Consider the following 8309-nt stretch of genomic DNA (forward strand, 5'->3'; position numbering starts at 1 on the left):
GTTAAAGGGTAGAAAACATGTTGTTAGGTTTATATTCCTAATTGCACAATAGAAATCATGCTTAGGATCCATACATGCATTAGAAATCATGCTCTTAGGACCCATGTTTCCCGCTTCAGCATCTCATCCATCACTAATCCCTGTTTCATGTCTATCACTTATCCCACTCCTAGGACAATAACAACATTGGCATAAAAGCTATTACTCTTGTACTTTTAGAAGTCATATTTCAATAAGTTTGAAACTCTTATGCGCATTTAGAAATCATGCCTTAGGGGTTCTGGTTTTTTTGACAATTCTGTCATTTGCATGTGCATATTAGATATCATGTCCTAGGATCCTGTTTGCATTTTCGTTTAAGATGCCTAGTTAATTACTGATTCATGAAAAGGTAATAAAAATAATCTCACATTGTGATATTTTCTGAATAAAATTGGTAATAATCTCTGCATTCGTATCAATTAGAACAACATGCTCATAGGTAAAAACCATCTCCAAACTGTTTTAATAATTCTGGATAACTGCTGCATATTACTTTATGCCTAGGCAAGCCTTAGGTAATTGCTTAAATAAAAACATAACTGTCTTTGTTTAATTTCCAGCGTGCTAAAATTAGTTGGTAAGCCTGATTCAGACTTCCTTTCTGAGTCATGCAATAAATCTGGTTCTGCTATTATCACTTAGATACCATGCTTTAGGATTCTGAATTCAGACCTTATCTGTGTATGAGTAATTCTATTCATATGCACTGTATGTGGAGGTATATTTGAGCCTTTCATTGTCTTCCGTGCCCCCTTTAAATTCAATCCTATGTGTTCTTGTTTGTCGCCTAGCATTTTGCCTTTAAACATGAGGGTCTACCTAGAATCTCCCTTATAGGATAGAAGTCGTAAATTCCTCTGAGACTGATAGGAAGGGACGAGTAACAACATGCAATAGGGGTCGGGACCAACCCTCGCTTTAATTACCTTCACAGGGCGGGAAAGGGTAGATATGGATATGATGACCGGTGTGTTAATACCACGTGTAGCCCCTCTTTGAGGAGTTTCATACCGGGTATTGCATTGATGTGATCAATATTATAAACAAACGTAGGACATCTCTCTTTACATTCATAAGCCTGCTTAGATTGTAATTCTTTTCAAAATTTTGCTTTTCACACATTGTTTTCAAACGCCTATGTATTTAAATTTAAATCCCCTACTATTTGAGCCATACTTGTTTATTTGCTAATTGAACAAATTCACAAAAACTATCTGGCTGGGAACCATACTAGTGGATCCTGAGGGGTGCCTAACACCTTCCCCTTAGGATAATTTCAAGCTCTTACCCTATCTCTAGTTACTAAGCGTAGTTATGAATGAACCCTATAGGTGTCCTAACGCACCTTAAAATCGTTAGGTGGCGACTCTTCAAAACTACAAACCCCTTCCCAAAAGGAAAGAGTTGTCCCAACAAAATGTCATGAACCCGATTCCGCGGAAGGAAAAAGGGGGCACGACACAACCTCTATATACACCCTTCTAGCAACCACATAATTTCTTATCGGAGTAGATACCACAAGTGGTTTACTTATCAATTCAGGTTCCACGCCAAACTTATTAGCCACAAAGGGTGTTACATATGATAATGTAGATCCCGAATCAATCAACGTATACATCGTAAGAAAACACACACAATATTCCTGTAACAACATCCAGAGATGACTCAAGATTCTGCCGACCTACTAGAGCATAGGTTCGATTTTGAGCACCACTCTAAATCGACACTGCACCTCTACCTCTACCACGACCTGTCGACTACTGAAAACCCCATGCTGGAGGTCGATCTGATGAAGAAGAACTAGACACAGATTTAGTCTGCAGAGCCATAACACCATCCCCTCTATTAGGAAAATCCCGTATCATATGGCCAGGCTGTCCACAAGAATAACATGCATTAGAACCTTGATGGCACAGTCCAAAGTAGGCCTTGCCGCACTGATCACAACGTGGTGTTGGGGGTCTTGTCTGACTAGTATCCCTACGATATTGTGAGCCAAATGCCCGCGAATTCTGACCTGGACCATAATAGGTAAATCAATCATACCGAGACCTCTAAAACTGTGGAGGATCTCTAGCTACAGGTGGCGCCGAACTCCTCAAAGACTAGGGCCTGATACTACCTCTAAAATTACCAGAATACCCTTCGAATCTTGCCCTCTTATGTTAGACCCTATCCTGCTCCCTATCTACCCTTTGTTGGAATTTACGATCCTCTAGGGTCTGGGCATAAGCCTGAATACGGGAAATATCCATGCCCTCTACAAAGGAGGTTGTCATGCACTCATTTATCAGATGTTACCCAACCCGTTCATGAATAGGTGCAACCCATCGCTCATCTTGGCCACCATATGGGGAGAATACCTTACTAAAGAATCAAACTGCATACTATAATCTTGCACACTCATATTACCCTATCAAAAGTTCAAGACCTTATCAGCTCTAGCTCGCCGTATCTCAACTGGCAAGTAGTGACGAAGAAAGGCCTCAGAAAATTCCTTCCACACAGTTGAAGGAGTGTTCGAACCCCTGTATTTCTCCCAACTATCATACCAGAAAACCGCTAAATCCTATAGCCAATAAAAAGCCAACTCTACTACCTCTGCATAACCCACAGTGTATGATAAACCTGGTCAATAAAAATCTGCGGGTCCTCCTTGGGGTCTAATCTGGTGAACACTGGAGGGTCTAGATTAATAAAATCACGAACTCTCATACTAACAGGTTTATCAGCAGCACCGGTATTCTGCCTTTGTGTCGGAGCAGCTACCAAGCTAGTAAACAACTACACCGTACTCCGCATATTCTGGTTTGTAGTGCCAGACGGAGGAAATGGAGGTGCTGGGTGCCTCCTAATATCCTTTGGAGGAGACAGAGTAGATGAGGTATGAGACAATATCTCACTCTGAGCCTCACTTTGGCCTACTTTGGCTGGAGGCACCTGACTGGTACCCTCTCCCACAGCTGTATCAAGCCGTCTACTAATCGCTTGCTTCCTAGTCGAAGGCATCGCTGAAAGAAAACAAGGTGAAAATTTGAGACAAACACTTATGGCTCAAATCTACGCACGATCTAGATTCAGGAAGAAGGTAACAACACTAGATGTCATATAGCCTTCTGATTATAAATGTGGCATGCTACACATCCATAATCAAGACTCTACTAGACACGGCTCATAGACAACCCCTAGGACAGACTTGCTTTGATACCAAGTTTGTCACGACCCAAACTAGAGGGCAATGACTGGCACCTGAGCCATACCTGCAGAGCACCAACTCACATTTTATCTAACTTTTCTTATTATCTATAAGGGCCGACGAAATCAATATAAATGGTAGACATGAATCCTAAACAACCAACAATGACAAATAATGGCATGAACATATATAATATGGGCCGACAAGGCTGTTATGAAGCTGTATATAAGGTACGAGCTGGCAAGCTACCATGAGAGACTAGACAACAAAAATCAGTCGACAAGAAAATCCAAACTATACATGAGTCGACACTTGTCTATGAGCCTCTAAAGGAATATAAGTTCTATATAATTGCAAGAACAGGGCCTCGACATACCTATAATATCTATAAAAAAATGCATACCAAGACCACAACAAGTTTGGAGAAGGGAGCTCGCCAATAATCGCTGAACTGCGTAGCCTACTATGGTGGGAGAGCTACGTCTACCTGTCTATTAGGACCTGAAAAATGACATGCAGCATCCGCAAATAAAAAGAATGTCAGTACGAATAATGTACTGAGTATGTAAGGTAGGAAAGCATACGTAAGAATAGTAATGTAAACAGGGATAGAAAATATACAACCTATAATATCTGGGTACCTCTGAGGGCTACTAACATGAAATGCATAATACATATATACACACACATATATATATATATATATACATATATATATATATATATATATATATATATATATATATATATATATATATATATATATATATATATATATATATATACACACACACATACATAAACTTTTAAAACATACGCCTTTATGGGCATCATCATCATCATCATATCGTACCCAGTCGTAATAGGCTCGGTAAAAGCATACCCGACCATTATAAGTCTCGGTAGAATCGTACCTGGCCATGTAGAGCTCGGTAAAACCTAACTGATCAGTGGTTGCACAATAGGAGCCGTCGTGCCCCCTTTTTATTGCGAAAGCGGGTTTCAACATATCTAGGACAACTCCTTTTGAGGGGGTAGGGAATTGGAATTGAAAGAGTCACCACCTAACGAATTAAGGTGCGTTAGGGCACCTAGAACCAATAACGCATGTTGTACCAGTTTACATCACCAGAGATCGGGTAAGGGATCGAAATTACCTTGAGGGGAAGGTGTTAGGCACCCCTCGAGGTCTACAATGGTGGGTCCCGATCGAACTTAACTTATGAATTAGTCTAAAGAAGTGAGAGGAATATTTAATAGGGATTGTGGGGGGGGGGGGTCCTAAATTTATTAGCCTAAAGGATCACCAAGTGCAACATAAATAATACTTCGTAACTCCCTCGAGTCGGGGTGTTACTCATATTATTCAGCGGGCACAGACTATCATCCCCTGCTACCCGATTACTATCTTTAAGCTGATACCTAGAGTGCTCTAATTGATTCTATTTCGATCCCTATGCGTGCACTACCTGTCCCTTACCTATGGCCCTAGAGGCATTAGGACCTCTATTTGGGATAGTTCTATACCTAGCCTATGTTGCTCGAAATGTAAAAATCTAGTGGACAAGCAAAAATAATTAGGACTTTCATATAGCAAACAAATATAGGCTCATATTGACCTCCACATATAAACAACAAAAGCACACAATTGATTCAGCAAACCTTATTAACCTTAAAATCCTATAGGTAGGATGCCTATACGAGTAAACAGAGTGCAGAGGCAATTTTATTAAGGTGGGTGTTAAAACTTGTTATTTACCTACTGATTTTTATTCAGCATGATCTGGGCAGTTCAGCAGTAATACATCACAATTATAAATCCAGAATTATTAAATCCTACAAGTATATTGCCTAAGTGATTGCCAAGGACGATTGTGTTCAGAATCAATTGATAGAATCCTATAAGCATGATTTCTATGAGTTCTATGATTACATACCTATAGATATGATTCCTAGGTGTAGCACCGACTTTAACTGAGATTGGTTATATTCCCTTTCAATCCTATAGGCATGATCTCTAACTGCTATACTTACTTAAGTCCTATAGGCATGATTTCTAGGTTTGAGACTGCTTTTAGTCCTATAGGCATGGTATCTACTACTGAATTTATTTAAATCCTATAGACATGATTTCTAGACTAATTTTTCATCCTATAGACATGATTTATATGGGCTGTGTATGGACATAAATTATGTAGATTGCCAGAAAATCGATCAAATCAAACATCGAGGTCCTATATGCATGATAGTTAATGCACATTTGTTGGATTGATAGGTCCTATGAGCAGGATTTCTAGTATGCATTTTAATTTCAACCCTATAGGCAGGACTTCTAATATGCAAACACAGAATTAACGCCATTAATGAAAATCCTATAAGCAGGATTTCTAAGCACAATTAGAACTCATATAGTTTTTACCAAATCAACAGAATTGATAGCATAACCAAATCCTATATGCAGGATTTCTACCCAGTTTTAACAAAAGGAAAATAAGAAAACCCCCCAGCTTTACTAAATATTCCTAGAATTTGTTATTACAAAGTTATTACATATCAGAACAGCAAATGAATTACACAATAGTAATGAGACACTATAGGGAGCCTACATTAGGCCCAAATAAACCTGGGAACCAAGCCTTCCAACCATAACAACTTTGAGGCACAACATAGTGATTCATCCATAGTACATTAGAACTAGGTTTCCAGTGTATCAAAGTTCCCAAGGCCCTTAAGGACCCAGGGCAATGCTCACACCAGAACCATACATTCAGCAGATAGCTCATAAGAGATTGGAAAACCAGTCTCCAATGTGTCAGAGTTCACAGGAGTCTCATGTGGACCCTGAGCAGTGCTTACACTGGGGTGGTTGAGAACCTAAGGGACTAAGAGTGGGGGGTTTAAAAATAGTACATAAAAGAGTTAGGGGCAGGTTTTAAAATAGTTTGAATTCAGAAGAAACCAGGTTTAAAACACAGGATTGCATTCAGAAATAAAACAACAAAGTTTGCAATGTACATAATTTCAAATAGGTTAATTCAGAAGAGAGACTTAATAACACTAGGGAGCATGCTGACATTTAAGACAACTATTGTTTAATCACAGAAGCAATTAGGCAAAAACAATTAAGTTGGCCATACACATACAAAAATTTGTAGAGTTAGGATTAATGAACGAATTTCATGCTAATAGTATTATAGGGATACTAAGTTCAGAACAAGTTTAAGATTAAAAAATAGTTGAAACAAATTTAGACATTAGGCTAACCTATAAGAGAATTCATATTATTCAAAACAACTTACTCTTAAATTAACAGTGTTACTCATAGGGGCTAGATGAGATCATAGAATCACATAAAAGCAACAGAATCATACTTGGAATTAAAAAATGCTAGTCGAGCAAAGCATAGAGAATGAAATTACAAAGTATTAGGGCATACCAGTAAGGAAGAAAGCAAGTAAATATTCCACATCAGTTAAGCTCCCGAATAATTTGGCCTTGGCTTTCAGCCGTCCAAGACCAGAAACAACGAGCACAGAATTAGAGTGAAAAAACCAAGTTTTAGTGAGAGTATGAGAGTTCGAGTCTATCCTAAAGGGGAAAGGAGCGGGGTTTATATGGCACTAGACTAGGGTACATAAACATGAGAATAATCAATCAACTTATTTAAGGAAAAACTCAACACATTATTAAGGCAAGTCAGAGATAACAATGTATAGACACATATGATAGTAATCGAACAAGTCTGGGAATAAAAGAATCTCAGGTAATAATTAAGGAAAGAATAGATAGACAAAATTAGTAGAAAAGTGAAATAAGAACCAGATCCCTAATTTTAAGGTAAGTAAAATTAGTCAGAATAATCGAAGGAAGATAACATACATATAGACAATTATAGGGAAGTATTGAACAAAAAATAAGAATCATAATAGGTCTGAGCCCTAATATAGGGCAAATAAGCTGGTCAGCAAATTCACCAAAATCGCAATAGAGTGCACATAGACGAACATAAGGAAACATTAAAGGAGATACTCAGCAAAAATAGAACTAGGACAAATCTTAAAAGATCTGAGCCCTGATTTTAGAGTAAGTAAAAAATCAGTACGAAAACCACAGGATATTGCTCAGAATATTCAGCCGTAAATGGAATTAGAACAGATCTTAAAGATTTGAGCCCTAGTTTTAGGGAAAATAAATTAGACAAAACTTTTAACAAAAAAATTGCACAGAAAATAGACATGCAGTGAGATTTTAAAAAAATAAGAACAAAAATTAAACCGGTCTTAAAAGATTTGAACCCTAATTTTAAGGGTAAACCATAATCAAAAGAATCTCAGAGATTCATACCAGAAAGAGTCGAAGATTGAACATACATGGAAGGAAGTGAAGATTCGAACCAGATTGGGTTCAAAGCAAGAGATATCCACTTGCCATGTTAGGCAAGTGATTATGTAATACCATAATCAGTTAGCCAGTGATAGGCGACGACCAATAAGGTAAGGAAATTGTCTATAGATTCCATCTCTGAGTTGGAATCAAAGGGGAAAACAGAATTACGACGCTAGGGTTTCAGAAAAGAAAGGGGAGGGAAACGAGAGCGTTTGAGGGTGGCGGGTAGGTGGAAAATGGGTTAGGGTTAGAGGGGTTTGTATAATTAAAAGGGGTTGGGTGAACGGGAGTCGTTGATCTTGAGAGATCAAAGGCTGGGATTAAAGGTAAACGGGGCAGGTCGTATAAAATGGGTACCGACTGGTTTTTAATAAGGGGTTATTTGGTTTGGGCTCAGGAGATGTTTGGCTGGTGTAAAGGTGTTGGGCTTGTATATTGGGTAGTTTAGGTCCGAAAATAGGAGTAATTTAGGGCAAGTTTTTAAATACCCAATTTAATTAGTAAATAATTCATAAAAAATAATTAATAAATAATAAAAATGTCACTTGTGCATGAAAATGATTTAAAATAATTACTTAATATTATAAAAATATAAAAAGTCATTTTTATTTAAATAATGTAATTATGCATATATATGGGCTATTATTGCAAAATATGCAATTTTAGCCTAAGGATGCAAAAAATA

Source organism: Nicotiana sylvestris, chromosome 1, assembly GCF_000393655.2.
Source record: "Nicotiana sylvestris chromosome 1, ASM39365v2, whole genome shotgun sequence".
NCBI classification, from domain to species: domain Eukaryota; kingdom Viridiplantae; phylum Streptophyta; class Magnoliopsida; order Solanales; family Solanaceae; genus Nicotiana; species Nicotiana sylvestris.